General features: G+C 44.2%; 1 pseudogene; it reads left to right on the top strand.

Annotated features, from left to right (window-relative positions):
• The first annotated feature begins 1,518 nt into the window (after positions 1-1,518).
• On the top strand, positions 1,519-13,483 carry LOC143388936 (ubiquitin carboxyl-terminal hydrolase 31-like; annotated as a pseudogene).
• Positions 13,484-16,225: the final 2,742 nt, after the last annotated feature.

Below are 16,225 nucleotides of genomic sequence, written 5' to 3'. Positions count from 1 at the left end.
GACCCTCCCCACTCTGGGTTATTTGCAGGTAAGTTCCTTACCATATTACTGATTAAATGGCCAAGAGATAAATCCCACCCCCCTAGGCTAACACAGAACAGTCAGTTCTCTTAGATGTGTTCCGTTGCTAATCCAGTCTCAAAAGAGAAGTAGAAATTTTGATTTAGGAGTGATCACCAACAGATTCAGAGGATTCAATAACAAAAATGGGGGTTGAGATAGAGGGTTCTAGAGAAGATATGTGTAGTAGGACCCTTGGACTTCCACCCTCCAGAACTGAGAGCACTAAATCTCTGTTGTTTATAAGGCACCTTCTTTGAGGCATTCTGATATAGCAGCCCAAATGAACTAAGACAAGGGTGCAGGGGGCCACTCCTGGGTTTGTGGGGTGAGAGGGCTTACTAGAAAAAGCATGTCTAAACTGGGTCCTAAGAGAAAAGTAAGAGCTGGCCAGGCACAGCATGATATGTGAGGGAGTCAAAGTCGACCTGAGTGGGCTGTGGGTGTGGCGAGTAGGATGTGGGAAGGATGGTAGTTGTGGGAGTCCAATCTATAGGGTCATAAGCAGAGAACAGATCGCAAAGGGTCTTCAAGCTACTGTCAATAAGTGTGAACTTGAATTGCCTTTAGGGCACAACAAAAAACTTTGTTCTTTATAAATTACTTTGTCTATGGTATTCAGTAATAGCAACAGAAAATGGACTAAGATAATCATGCACACTAAAATTATGAAATGGAAGTCATCAAATGCAGTCATAGAAGTTTGAAGATAAACTTTGACAAAGGAAGGGAGAAAGTTCTCTGAATCAGCTAAAGTGGTTACATGAAATTGTAGAAACTGTTAACTCAACATGGTTAAAATTAATAATTTTTACATTTAGGAAATTTTTCACTTTTCAAATTTTGTACATAAAGTAATAATTTATTAATACCTCCTAAACTTTGTTACTTTAAATTTGAACATCTAGATTTATAGAAAATGAAATGGCATTGTGTCTATATTTTCCTAGTTCGTCTTGCCATGACGTTGTTCCCTGCTGCCTGGAATTCATCTCAAACATCCCACTATGCCTCATGTCATTCACATTTCATGGGATTCCTCTGTCACTCAGCAAGTTTTCTCCTCCATGCTGGGTCCACTTGAAGTTTGGCTTTGATCATCAGTTTGGCTTGTATTTTGTCTCCCCGTGCATAGCTTTGCCATTAGCTTCACATTCACCCTAGAGTGAAGATCATTCATTCCTTCTTGCTATCTCCACGGTGAGTGCAGTGTGTGGCACACATGGATTCACATAACATTGTTCCATAATGGAAGTAGCATGATGCAGGTGTGTTAGTCAGATGTTCCTAACTGGAAAATTCTGAAAGAGGTTCGTTCGCTGGTTCAGCTGGCTCAGCTGCCTCTGGGGTGTGTGAGGCGTGGAGCCCCCAGGCTGGTGAGGACTGCGACAGGATGCGCTGGTGGCCTTGGAGGGTCCCAGCGGGCGTGCGCGGTGAGGAGGGTCGGCTGCTGCCGCCATGTCCAAGGTAGTGTTCCAGGCTGGGCCTCGGGTGGCGGCAGCCTGCGGGAAGGAGAAGCGCTCCCTTAGAAAGTGGCTGTTCTGGAGCAGCCGGTGGGAGGCGGCGGCAGCCGCCTCTCCTCGCCCTCTTCAGCGCCCCTCTTCGCCCTCTTCCGCTTGATAGGGTGAGCAGCTTCCGAGCAGCGTCCTCAAGACGCTGTCCTCGCTCTTGCACCTTTGCTCCGAGGGCGCCGCGGGACAGTGGCGGCCTCCGCAGCAGCTGCTTCCCGCCCAGGGGCCCAATTGCGCCCATGCCGCTGCCCTGCCCGCCTGGCCCGCCTGGCCCGCCTGCGCCCAGAGCCTGTGCCGGGAGTGGGGGGCTCCGCAACCACCCAACACCTGCTCTGAACACCGCTGCAGCGCCTCAGACACACCCAGTTCTTCCCAAGCACCTGCGCTGGGCCAGTACCCGGGAGGGCAGCCGGAGCCCTCCCTGACCCAAGCAGCCCTCAGGATGCGGCACAAAGTAGCCAGGGCGAGGTCACCGAGCAGCTGGCGCACTGGGACCCTCTGGATCCTAGAGTACACCCCGTAACACAGTTGTAATTTCAAGAGTACTGTGTCAAAGAATGCACTTCAGGATGGGGGAATCCCAGCGTGATACCCAGGAGTCTCTGCTGTGGCTTTTGTACCTCGTTCATAAAGAACTCAATCCTGCTGGAAAGCGGGGGGGGGGGGGGGGGGGGGGCAGCCTCCTCTGAAGCCTCCATCAGAGAATGATGTCATGCCCATGGGACCATCTTCTCCTGTGTGTACCACTTTTGTACAAGAACTTTTTCAAGCCTAGTACAGATCTTTTTTGACATATCCCCATTATCAGAAACAGAGCAACACTTTGGATCCTTTCCTCTGCATTTCTTTGCCAATTCCTCTAAGCCACACAAGACCTATTTCACTGTAGTGAACCAAGGGGAATGTCCTCATTGCATGAGGATTGCTGTGGCTGTACCACTGTTTGGGACCGTTTCCAGACTTCAGGAAGCAATATCTATGGAAACAAAGATCCTCACTGATGAGATTGTGTTGACAGAAATTTACTATGATGGATTCCTCTTTTCCTTATGTGTTACAGATGACTTGGAGACAGTCAATGAAAGTGAAGGCATTTTTGCTTTAAGAGTCCAGAAATATTTCCGCCTGAAGGAATTCTCAGTCAAAGAAGAATTCACCTAAACAACAATCTCAATTACTTGAAGTTTGGCTTGCATCATCAGAGAATGTTTTCCTCTACACAAACAGCAGCAAAGCAGGGGGAATTGGACCTGCCCACCACCAGAGCAGGCAGTGACAAGATTGTCATGCTGGTGTGTAACTGAGCCTGCACTGGGCAGCAGGGAAGGAGATTTGGACTACCTTTTATGCTGCACTTAGAGAAGACGATAGCATGGGACCTTCTGCAGAAGAAAATTTTGGAGAAGTTGAAGTATTTCCTGAGGCATACTGTTTGCATTCAAGTGTGTTCGTTCAGTTTGCATGTGGTCAGTTTTGTGGGAATTACATACTTGCTGCACCAGGAGAAACAGCCCCTGTGCCACCCAACAGTAGAAAGGGCATTAAAATCTTGTGGACCAGGTGGCACTGCTCATGAGAAGTTAGTGGTAGGATGGGACAAGGAGACAAAAGTTTCTTATTTGTACACACTGAAGATGATTATATACCAGATGCAGAAAGTGTCTGCCTGCAGAAGGAGGGGCATCATCAACCTCAGACCTGCACTTTATCCCAGTGTTTCCAACTGTAAGCCAAAGAGGAACGATTGGCCCCAGATGATGCCTGGTGTTGCCCATACTGCAAGCAGCTGCAGAAGGGGAGCATCATGCGGAGCCTGTGCACTCTGCCTGATGTGCTATACACCTCAAGAGATTTCGACAGGAAGGTGACAGGAATGTGAAACTTCAGAACATGATCAAGTTCCCCTTGACTGGCCTGGACATGACTCTTCATGTGGTCAAGAGAAGGCAGAGCAGCTGGAGTTTGCTATCCCATTGGTCCCCATGGAGGAAGCCCTATGGACTCAGGAGGGACCCTTAGGACTACATCTATTACCTGTATGCTTTGTGCAATCACCATGCAAGGGGGGCACTACCCAGCGTACTGGAGGAACTCCATGGATGGCCTCTGATATTGCTTTAATGACAGTGATGTGCAGCAGCTGTCGGAGGACGAAGTGTGCCCGCAGACAGCCTATATAATCTTCTACCAAAGGTAGATAGCCATCCCGTCATGGTGGGCTAACAGCTCAGTAGCCAGCTTCACAAGTTCTTCCCTGTTCCAGCACTGGGTGAGCTAGCTTCCAGGGAGCAAGCAAGCCAGTGTGACTTCAGCGGCCTCCTCCAGATGAACCTCCCTGGCCTCACTCTTTGATTCCATTGAAATTACCAGGGAAAGGAGTGAAGATGATGGTGGCTTTTCAACGCGGCCATTTGTGAGGAGTGTCCAGAGCCACAGCTTGTCTTCCAGATCATCTGTGACCAGCCCCTTGACTGTTAATGAAAATTGCATGAGAACTTTTTGGTCCCAGTCTGTGAAGCTGCAGATGTGCTCCATTTCTCCTTCCCACCTCTCAGGGTGAAGCCAGATTTAAAGATAGGTAGTCAGTGTAGTTAGGTAAATCAGGTCTAATATTGAGTAAAATTGAAAATGAAGACCATGTAGAGAATGAAGCCTAGGAAAGCAGAGCAGCACTTGGGAAATTGAATTGTTAATGTTCTCAAGGCCCAGAGCCCATCCCAAGGAAATGTGAATGAAGCAGCTCCCAGCAAACAGGGAGATGCTAATACAAAAGTCCTTCCTGGTCAGATTACTCCTTTGGCCGACCTACTCCCCACCCTTTGGGCCTTCCCACCTAAATTCCATCACTGAATGATAAGAGAACAAAGGACAGGAATGCTGACAGAATTGCGGGAAAGCTGAATGAAGACCTTAGTTATAAAAGAGGGAAGACACCCCCCACCCCCCCACCCCCACGCCCCCCCTCGTCCACGGATTCCACCTCTTGGGTCCCCTTCTTCCTCTGGGAGAAGTCTTTTCTGCTGTCCTTATTTAAGCTTCTACTTTCCACTCTAAACTTGCCTCAGCGTGCTTCTCTGGTGTTATACTTCAGCATTGGGGAAGCAAGGACTCATCACCAGTAATCAGCGGTAACAAGGGGACTCTCCAGTTCACAGCTTTGCCACCACCTTAGAGAAGATCCGGGAAGCAGTGGATGAAGCCATCCTGGGGAACTTTGTGAGACCCTGTCTCAAAGTAAAAATAGAAAAGACTTGGGGGCTTATCTCAGAGGTAGGACACTTTCTTAGCACATGTGAGGCCCCAACTCAATTCTCAGAACTGAAAAAATAAAATAGATAGACATAAAACTCTGATCTCATAATCCCATGCTTGATCCTGAGATGAGTGTGGCTGTCAGTGATCCCTTAATGTGACAAGAAGGACCTTCTACTGTCACCATATCTCTGGGTCTTCTGTTACAAAGCTTAAAATAGTCTATCCTGTTATCTCCATAAATCATCAATGTCCCTGAATCTCAAAAATTTTTGCCATACTGTGTAGTTTTGATTTGGGTAACTTGAGAATAATGTGGACAACCAGTCATCTTCAGTCTCACCTGGCAACTCACTCATTTGGTTATGTTTTGGGAGTAACATAGACTCTTTTATGTAACAATAGGAAGAACTTACTGTGTTTGCAGTCATTCCTTTTGTCTACAAAGTCCTAGCCACATAGGGATTTTACCTAGTCCACAGGGTAATTCAAAAGTTATAGATCCTACTTTTCCCCCTTTGGACATATGATGCAATGGGGGAACTACTCATCAGATTATGAAAAATCCTCTTTGTTTTTAAAGTTTTTAAAATCTGGTTTTTTTTAAAGAGAGAGAGAGGGAGAGAGAGAGAGAGAGAGAGAGAGAGAGAGAGAGAGAGAGAGAGAATTTTAATATTTATTTTTTAGTTATTGGCAGGCACAACATCTTTGTTTGTATGTGGTGCTGAGGATTGAATCCGGGCTGCACGCATGCCAGGCGAGCACGCTACCGCTTGAGCCACATCCCCAGCCCTAAAATCTGTTTTACCTGATTTTAAAAAAGCAATTACACATTTGTAGCAATATGACATCTTAACAAATGTATACAAGGTGCAACAATCGGATCATAAAGTCTACTCTGAGAATACAACTCTGTCCTTTGCCACACCTGGGCATGGAGAGGCAGTAAGACCTTGTCACCTGGACCCTTGTGGTGGCTTCAGGAGGTACAGGGAAGCATTCCCTGCTGCACCCAGATGACTTCAGAGCCAGCAGTCTCTGGCTCCACTCATTTGCCTCCCTTTCTCTGCTTCCCGCATCATGCTGAGAGCACCCAGACTTCACCTAGAAACCACCCTTTCCCTTGTGTTGGTGCTTCACTCCCATGGCCTCTCACCATGTCCTCTACACACAGATCCCACTGCACATCTTGTTTCCTTTTTCCCACAGACTGTAATAAATATCATCAAGCCTCCATTGGGTGACCCAAAAGGATTCCTGCAGCAGCATATCTGGAGAGACTTGGAGCAGTTAACAAAGAAACTGTGAAAGAGTGCCAACGAGACCACCCATGTGGTCCACCTTGTGCTGCACTGCATTCTCAAATAGCAGCACCCATTCCCTGGCCTGAGTAAGCAAGGAATTAGGGCTGGGCATGACTGCCAAAAGGCCAGGCTCCCTTAGCTCCTGGTGAATGGCACAAGATGAGTTAAAGTGAGCGCTCTGCTCTCCTTATGGGAGCTGGAGGGGCTGCTGTGCTCTTCCACACACCACCTGCCTGGGTGGGGACTGCAGCGCTGATACATGGTGCTTGTGCATGCTGCATTAACCTTGTGCCCTGGGAGCACATGGCTCCCCAGGAGGTGACATGTTGTCCTACTTCTGCTTTCCAGAGATGTCACACTTGTACCCTGACCTAATATGTGTATGTCCAAAAATTGTTACATAAACAAAGGAGGCTACAAAACAATGTCTGCAGAGCTAACTCTTCTTCCCTAAACATTTAAATCCATGCCAAAAGCAAAGGTCTGTGAGGGGACTCTGAGTGGCATTAGGAGGGATTTTTGTTTCTTTTTGCTTACCTGCAAAAATCTTTTAAAACAACCATTGTAGAACAACATTATTTAAAAGCATACAGATAATAGAAGTAGCAATAAAATGTCTGTTACCACCATGAGAGAATCTGTTCCCCTTCAGGTGTGTCTTCATCAGAAAACAGCATTAGCATATACTTCCCATCTTAAAACTGATTTTGCTGAACGTCTCTTGTTCTAGTGTGGTTTCAACAACTCCTGGACCCAGGAGCTCTAAACTGCTGCCAGATCCCCAGAACCACCTCTGCCCACAGGCTTAGGGGCAGCAGTGAGGTGGCTCTGGGTAGTTTTTAGCATCTCTGTGCCCCTTGGCTTTTTAGTTCATGTCCTGTCCTTAGCCATTTGTTTAAGAATACCTTCAAGACCACAGCAGTGGGCTGGAGGGTTATCAGTGACTAAAGTATCTTCACAAGGTCAGGAGACTGGTGTTGGAAGTATCTGGTTAACTTAGGAACATATCACCCCAAAAGAAGGACTATATCTATTAACATTATTCAGTGTTTACTTTATAGATACTGCTGTTTGTTGTGTAACAGAAACTTTTTGATTTTCTTTGTAGGGCATTTAAATTTCAATGCAAGATTGTCAACCATAGGACAGAGAAACAATTAGGGAAAACATTTCAAAGCTCTTCTTCTACCTGAACTGGAGGTAAGTGGTGAGTAGTGGCTGCTCCTTATATCTCTGTCCAGGAGAGTGTTCCCTTCATCTCTGAGAACTGTTGGCCCACTGTCCTCAAGAGGGATGTCAGAGACCTCATCTGGAGAAACCCCTCCTTCTGGTATCCTCAGGTGTCTCTCTTGCACTGGTTATAAGTCAGACCAAGATTATCAGGAGTTCTCACAGGGCAGGTGGGAGCTTGCTCTACACTGCTTTTTACAGTGGGATATGAAAGTAAGAGGCAGAAACTCTCCAGAAATACAACAGCAATCTCTCTGGATTCATTATTGCTCTGCTGAGAACATCACAAAGCTGACTATGCACAGAATGACAGGGAAGTAAAGAAGCGAAGTGCAGTGAAATAAATACCCTTGAGTCTTGCTCTATTTGGGGAGGCAAAAAACCTATGAACAAGAAACCCCCCAATTACAGTGACAAATAGCAAAAGCAAGAATCCTGTGTGTGCAGGTAGATTCCTAAGGAGCCATCACGGGGCCATGAGTTTCCCAGTTGTTTGTGGCAATGTCTCACTTGCAAAATGCTGTATTGTTTCTTTATCCAGCATCTAGATAAGACCATTCTGACTGTGAGCATGCTCATTAGCCAGGATGAGCACATCAGTTCCATCCATTTGGTGACAATCTTATATGGTGACCCAGCAAGCTTCTTGCCCCAACTGCCCCAGAAAAATGTGGTTCATTGCTCAAAGATTTGGAGCTTCAGGAAAAAGATCACAGTTGAGTACCTCCAGCACATTGTGAAGCAGAAGAACAACAAGTAGATTGTTCCTATGCTCTGGGAATTCCTGCAGGAGGTGTGTCTGCTTCATGGGCTGTCCCCTTTTCCTAGTAGACTTCCCCTGAGGAGGACTGAGAGGCTTTGTGTCTGGGTTCAAAATCATCATTCTTAGAGGCAGAACCCTAACTAGCCCCATCAGCACTGTGATTCTGAATGGAAAGCCTGTAGTGTGTGTCTCAGGAACAGCACAGAGGTCTTAAGACACATATGCTGAAGTCATAGGTATAACATGCACATGAGTGAGGTTAGTTGTGATCTATAAGGAACTTGAAGGCCAGGACAGATCACACTGGCCACTCAGCTGTGATGCCTTATCTTCATCCCCAGAAGCTGAGCAGGTAGTCACCAGCAAGTGCCTGCTGAACAGTCAATAATGCAAACGAAAACCAAACCTAGAGCCCTCCCTGTGCCCTGCAGGAAGGAAGCAGTGTGCTTCGTGATGGGGTGGCAGGATGTGGAGTCACAACACCCAGGCCCAGAAAGCGTCTCCAGCTTTTACCCACTTTAGCTCTCCTGGGCCAGATTAGAGGTTCTCACCACCTCCCTCATGGACTATTACCACAGCTGACAGGAAGAAAAATAATTTGGAAATGTCTAGTGCTCACACTAGAAAGAACATCATGTTAGTGTTATGATCTCTTATCAATACATGGTTTCATTTGACTGAGGATTCTTTATCCTGGCTCTTCAGAACAAAACCCCAAATCACACCCGCTACCACTGCAATAGGCCCGAGTCTTTCATTTAAGCAGCCTCACACCCAACAGTGGACACAAGAGTAAATTTTGAAAAATTTTTCCCCAAATTATTTATTTTTATTAACTCATTAGTTGTACATATAATGGGAATTTGTGTGAAATTTCCATGTATACTTATCTGGCTTGTTTTACTTAACATAACATTCTCTAGTTTTATCTGTTTCGCTTAAAATTTCAGGAGTTAATTTATCTTATATAATTTATCATATTCTATTTTGTATATAAACCACATCTTCTTTACTCATTCATCTGCTGATGAGCTTCTAGGCTGATTCCCTGTCTTATTGTGAAGGGTGCCACATAAACATGGGCCTGCAGTACCTCCTTGATATGCTGATTTCCTTTGGAGTGGGGTAGTTAGATCACATGGTAGATCTTTTTTAGTTTGAGAAACCTCCATACTATTCTCCATTGTAAGGAATTAATTTCCATTTCTACCAAAAATATACTAGATTTCCTTTTTCCCTTCATCTTTACTATTTTATATTTGGGTTCATCTATTTTTGGTTGTGGGGGACTAGTGACAATTAAACACTTCTTGGGGTTTCTAGCAACCAATACTCTACTACTGAGCTACAGCCCCTATCCCCTACTTTTTTTAAAGACAAGGTCTCACTAAGTTGCCTAGACTAGCCTACAACTTGCTGAGGCTGGCCTTGAACTTGTGATCTTCCTGCCTAAGGCTCCTGAGTAGCTGCGATTACACATCTATGTTATTATTTTTTTTTTTAATAAAAGTCATTCTAACTGTAGGGACATGAAATCTCATTATAGTTTTGATTTGCATTTCCTTGATGGCTATTGACATTGAGCATTTTTTTCATATGTTTGATAACCACTTATATTTCTTTTTTTGAAAAGTATCTATTCAGATCATTTGCTCATATTTAAATTGAAATACTTTGATTTTTTTATTGTTAATTTTTTTGAGTTGTATATTCTGGGTATTTACCTGCTGACAGGTGAAGAGTTGGCAGCTATTTCTCCCAATCTGTAGGATGTCCCTTCGCTCTGTTGGTTGTTTTCTTTGCTGTGCAGAAACTTTTTAATTTGATATAATCCCATTTGTCATTTTGCTCTTACTTCCTTTGGTTTGGGGTCTTATCCAGAAAATTGTTGCCTGTGTCAATATCTTGGAGTGTTTTCCCCATTTTTCTGCTGATAGCTTCAGAAGTCAAGACTCACATCTGGGTCTTTGGTCATTTAGATTTGATTCATGTGTAAAATGAGATATGGGGCCTAGCTCAGTCCTTGAGGCAACTTTTCATTGGAAGAGGGCTAGGACTTGGTCCTCCTCATCCAAATTCCTCATGTGCAGGGCATGAAGATATATGGAGATAGCTCCACTTGAGGAAAGGATGAGATTACCCCTTTCCCATTTGCAAGCTTCAGGGTATAATCATGTAAAACAACCCACTAATCAAATTAAACTACATAGAAAGTCCCCAGCCTGCCCTAAGTCTATACAACCCATATTGTTTCTCAGTTAAATAGAGGAAATGTTACTGAGCTGTCTTTTCTTTTCCAGGAGGCAGAACTGAGACTGGTGTAATCCTGCCTGAGATTTTGGCCCTGCAAAGGGATCTAGTGAAACAATTCCAGAATATTCCATAAGATGAATACTGTTCCATCAGGAGTTTTATTAGCAGTCACAGTTCAGGTATGGCTGCTATCTGCTCCAACAAAAGATCAGGATCATCCATGATTGGTGGTTCAAAAGAATCATTCAGGCTGGGGCATGAGGGTGGGGCTCAGGTCCTAAGGTAGAACCTGAGGCAAAGAATGCCAAATCCCAGAGACATGACATGAGACACTGCTGTGGCTGGAAAGCACTCCTCATCTCCAGCTTCTTATGCAGCCTCAAACTTGAAACTCAGGGATGCTCCTGAATGTGGGAAGGTGCAGGGTCAGGTTCTCGGGAGCACACCTTTTGGTTTTACCCTGGTCAAGGTAGTGGTGGGCAATGTTTTCATGGGGATCTTACCAAGTGTTTTGTTCAACAAATGGGCTAAGGTAGCTATTCCCAACAGGATCATCATTTTCCTGTCCACATGGAATGTGCTGAGGTGATTACTGGAGACCAATGATAAGTAATCTCCTCCACATGACTTTTCCAGCACCCTGCTAATAAAACTGTGTGTATGACTGTGCAACCTGTTGCTGGAGGTGCTACATGAACCAACCACAAAAGTTACCATCTGTCATCTTGAATCTATAAATATGGAATCAGAAAGGAGATGAGAGCACTGGAAATATAACAGCCAGGGCCATGTTCTGTGAAGATGGCTGCCCTTGGCTGCTCTCCTCCTTGCCTGCCTCCAGGGTATGACCCAAATGCCTGGTGCAACATCCCTCTTCTTAGGAATGACCTTGTCTTCTAAAGATGAAATCAAGTTACCTAAAGGCTACTTCAACTCTGACTTGGATCTGGACACAGATTTTGAGGTCATGCTTTCCCAGTGTCAGGGCCTGGGTCTCTGCTCAACTTCATTATTCAGCTACTTAATGAATCTACACAATGAAATCATTCACACGGTGGAGAAGTTCTCCAAGGAAAACAATGGGTACTGCATGAACCTAGAACCCCTGCCACCAAGCTGGGCTGCAGAATCCAACCAGCAATAGCTCCTGTCCTCCAAACCCTCTTTCAGCCTTTCTCAACAAAGCTCCATGTTTACAAATGGTTTTCACTTACTCACACTATGAGGGTAGAAGCAGGGCATATGCCTAAAAGCCCTAAGCCCCACATACCTTCCCTGGACAACAACAACTGTATATTATGTCCCTCAGCTATTCCGTGGATGCCTCAGAGGTCACTGACTTGAATGTTGTCAGTTACAAAGTGGAGCAGGACTTGACTCCACTGATTCTCTCCAACTGCCAGTATCAATTGGAGCAAGGCAGGGAGACCTTACACGAATTTGACCATGAGAAGATCAAGCAGCAGATCAGTAGCTGCTTCCTCCAGGGCAAGCCCTGGTTGCCCCTCAAGGTAGGATGGGCTCTCAGCTAAGGATTTGCTTATGTCAGTTATGATCAACCCTTATGAGTTTCAGGGGAAACAGAAGTGACACCAGGGTATTGTCTGTGATATCTCCTCCCTACTGGTGATCTGTAGTCACTTCACGTTCTGTAGGCTGGGAGGTGTCCCAGCTCTCTTCCACATCACCATCACAATCTGCACGTGTTCCCCAGAGTAGCCTCAAGTCTCAGTGAACTGAGTTTCCACAACCAAGAAAACCTTTCACTGATGCTGTCCCTTCAGTTGCATATGCAGTTCATTCCCAGGAACCACCATACAGACCTTCTCCATTCCCTAATCTTCTAACAGTCATGGCCATGGCTTCAGTACAGGGAATACAGCTTTCAGTCCAGCTGCCCAGTGCCAGCAGCACCACTTCATCTTATTTTCCTGTCAGAATGCCAGGATGTAGGAAGCATCTGTGCAGGCACCCCTGGAAAGGAGAAGTCAGGAACCCCCACCCTCAGCCAGTCCACAGCATGCAGACAGTGTTATATGCCCTCTACCACACTCCTCCCTCTGGCATAGAGGCCCTGTAACCTGGCCCCAGCCTGACCTTCCAGCTGTCTACATCTCCTTCCTTCCTTATTGCATCAAAATCTTTGACCTGCATTCTGACTCCCTGAGCACAATGTCACTTCTACACTGTTCCTTCCCATGGCTTCACTCATCATTCCAGGTCCAATCAGGTGTTATACTCAGATGTATTTTTTTTCCTCATTGCCCACAATCAGGCTGTCAGTTGTTTCAGTGCAAAATCATTTTTAATTCGTCCTGAGAGTGTCTACCTTGTGCAGAGTCTCTGCTCAGTGTTGCTGGATAGATCACAAATATGCATATTCCATTCCTTCTCCTTCAGTTCTCTTCTGATTTTGTGGTCCTCAGATACACTATTCTACAGGTCATTATCTGCAAGGCCACTGTAGCCAGGCTGGATTTCTTGTGTTACTGTGTCCAAAGAGTGGGGGTGGAAAAGAGTCATCAGGAGAAAACAAAGCTACATTCCTTTCCCAGGAATAAACTGTCTGGCTTGGTACTTCCACTGAGTCACTGGAAAGAATATATATACATATATCTGTCTTCAGATGAAAGCCTCCACTATGGTTTTAATTTCAAAAATTTTTTTTTCTTTCCCACCTTAGAGAATACCCATGCTGATATGCAGACATGACAGGAACTTTGAACATCTCTTTATGGACATAAAGAACAAATTTCGCAGGTGATCATGATAAACCCTCACTTGCAGGATGGTTCCATCCACATACATAAGGACAGTCCAGTCCCATTCTGGTGTCTCCTGTGAGCACCAGGCTTTCTGGATCCCTAAGGAATTCAGGGAGCCCAGAGCTCAGAGAGGAAAGTGGGTTGACTGATCACCAAACTTTCTTGATCAGAACAGACCAACTCCTTGGGGGTTGTTTTCTTATTGATGATATCATGACTAGGTACCAAGATCCAGCAGCAGATCAGCAACTGCTTCAGTTTCTTGTAATCCAATGATGAGATGCTGCAAATGGAAAAGTTCTTCTTTTTGTTGGATCCTCTTTTTAGATCCTCAATGTGGTGTAGGGCATCACAGGGTGAGGCAGAATGTACCAGTTCAGGTTTCTCTGCCTCTTTTTTGTTAAAAGCAGATTCCCATTTGTTACAGTTCTACTCCTATTACCTAATTTAATCCAATTACCTCCCAAATCCCATACAAGGGTTAAATTTCTATCTTTTCAATAACTCACAATGGGGATTAAATTTCAACATGAATTTTGGTGAGACATATGAGCCATAACCATGACTCTACAAATTATTTCCCTATACATTATAAAAACATAACTAAAATCTTCATTAAATAGTGCTACTAGGGCTCAAGTTAATGCCTGGGGTAATGTTTCAAAATCTGAAAGTTCGAAACAGGATTTGAATGTAATAAAATAACAGGAAGAAGTTCACCAATCTACTATCACATGTTCTTCTGTAGATTTAGGAAAATATCTGATATGAACTAATAACAGAGCTTCTGGGCAGAGGCATGTGGGGTGAAACATGTTCCTCCAAGGTGAATCCACTGTTACAAACTGCTGTGACATCTATACAGTTTATATTTATTCACATGGAAGAAATGCTATTAAATAATAAAACTTTTGAATGATGTAGGCCTTTGGGGCACTTGTGTAAGAGGCAACTCCCTGATGTTAATGGGAAGCACATAATTCCAAGCTGCAGATAATTGGCTGCAGAAGAAAGAAAATCATGAAACCTTATAAGTTACATGAAGCTCATGGAATTTAGCTTTGAGTGAGGGAGGGATGATGGCAATTTTTAAAATAGCATGGCACGTCCAGATTTCTGTTTCAGAGAGATCATTATGACAACAGTGTTGTAGGGGAGGAAAGACTTCAGGTTTTATATCCTGATTGGGACCTGATTTGTGTTTAGGTCAGAAGATGGGACCTATCAGCAGTGTCAGTTTGGGGAGAGAGAACACAATTTCAAAAATATTAAACTTGTCATTCAACAAATAGTTTGTGAATATTTAATAGGAGCAAACAACCATCCTGTGCCTTAAGAGGAAAAATCCAAAGCACTTGGGGCTTGAATGGGTGTATTTGTTGAGGAGAGTTCATAGCAATCTGCTAGCAGGAGGGAAGAAAGGGGGAAGCTTCTTTTGCCTCTGCAGCTTTACAAAGCCAATTCAAGAAGATGGATTTTGAATTTGGTCACAAATGAAGAGTCAATTTTGAGAGGCAGACATAGAAGAAAAAGGATGAAACTGGCCCAGAAAACAAAATTGTCTAAGGCCTGGGTGCTCCTGGTCAGAGCCTGTGAAGCCCGCTTATCTAACTCAGAACTGGTGTCCACTGGTGGTAATGGAAGATTCAGTTTATGTCAAGGAATATGCTGGGAAAACCTTTACAAACAAGATAAATCCTTTGAGTTTTATTAAAAATGAGATGAAGAATATGTACTATAGGGAGAATCTAGTCTTATGATTCTACCAAAGAATTTTAATAATTAATTGATTTATTTTTAATGAGAGCATGGATTACTAAAAACATCCATATCTACATTGCCTAATGCTTTCAAATTTCAATCTTAATGGTGACTATATATTTCTTTATTCCTACGATTATATATTCCACCATCCCCCTGTTGAAAATATATTTAATCCTAGCACTCACTTTGTACTTTGCCTGATCTCCTAACATCTATTTTGATATCTATTTTCCTATGTAGTTTCCCAAGTCCATTCTTGTGACTGACTCTTGCTGTGTGCTGATATTCACATTCACTCTCTAACAGAAACCTTACTGTAAAAGGACTATTTGTCCAAATCCTAAATTCACTCTTAATCCTAAACCTACCCTGCAATCCTAACTACTATCTCTATTTCAATGAATGTTCTCTTCTACATTCAATAATCTGAGGTAACAGATCCTATGCCTTGGTATACTGGTTTATATGATATATCTGTGCAGAACTTAACTAAAAACTATGTATTCATATCAAGGGCTCAATGCCTTTCTGTGCTTCAGATCTTACATAGTTTTCTGTTTTTGTACTTACATTTCACCTATACAGTCTGATAAAGATCCCAGTTTCTCAATGCCAGTATTCTCATCCAGCAGAATGACTCCTAGTCCAAATTGAACATGATATTAACCCTAAGCATACTCTGTTTCCTCAATCTAATTTCATGTAAGAGCAAGTACAGAGTTGATCTTGCAATACAGGTATGTAGGGTATCCTTCACCTGTTGAGAACCTCAAAGGTAGATGTAGAAATGATCCTTGGAGAAGATGTAGGCAGCTATGTAGGACCTGAGAGGCCTGAAGTTATCTTCCATGGCAAACAACCCGGTCAGGATGAAGGGATGTATCTGAATCAGCCTCTCTATTCTCAATGAAGACAATATGGACCAAACCAGGCCTGTGGGGATAGCTAATGCTGGGCGCTTATGGTATGAATACCTTTATAACTTGTGAAAACGTCACAGGAGGATGGGGCAGCCTCCATCTCAAGGGACTCTTGAAAACCACTGTTAAAACAAAGTGGTTTCCAAGGCAGTGACCTCATTTATTTTCTTGAATGAATTGACCTCATTTCACTTTCTTGGTGATGGAACTCTCTTCTTGGGATCCAGGTAGCGAGGCACCCAGAGCCAGTCCCAGTCCTTGTGGGCTCACTTGTTTGGATTTACCAATGTCAGAGTCATTCTTTCTTGGCACCTACTGATGTGGGGATGGCCAAATACCAGGAAAGCTCTGAAGAGGGGCCTTTCCTGAGAAGGAAGGTACTGGCTCATTGCTGGCTCCTGAC

This window comes from Callospermophilus lateralis, unplaced genomic scaffold, assembly GCF_048772815.1.
Source record: "Callospermophilus lateralis isolate mCalLat2 unplaced genomic scaffold, mCalLat2.hap1 Scaffold_45, whole genome shotgun sequence".
NCBI lineage: Eukaryota > Metazoa > Chordata > Mammalia > Rodentia > Sciuridae > Callospermophilus > Callospermophilus lateralis.
Note: the sequence above shows the minus strand (reverse complement) of the source record. Positions and strands in the feature narration are given on the sequence as shown.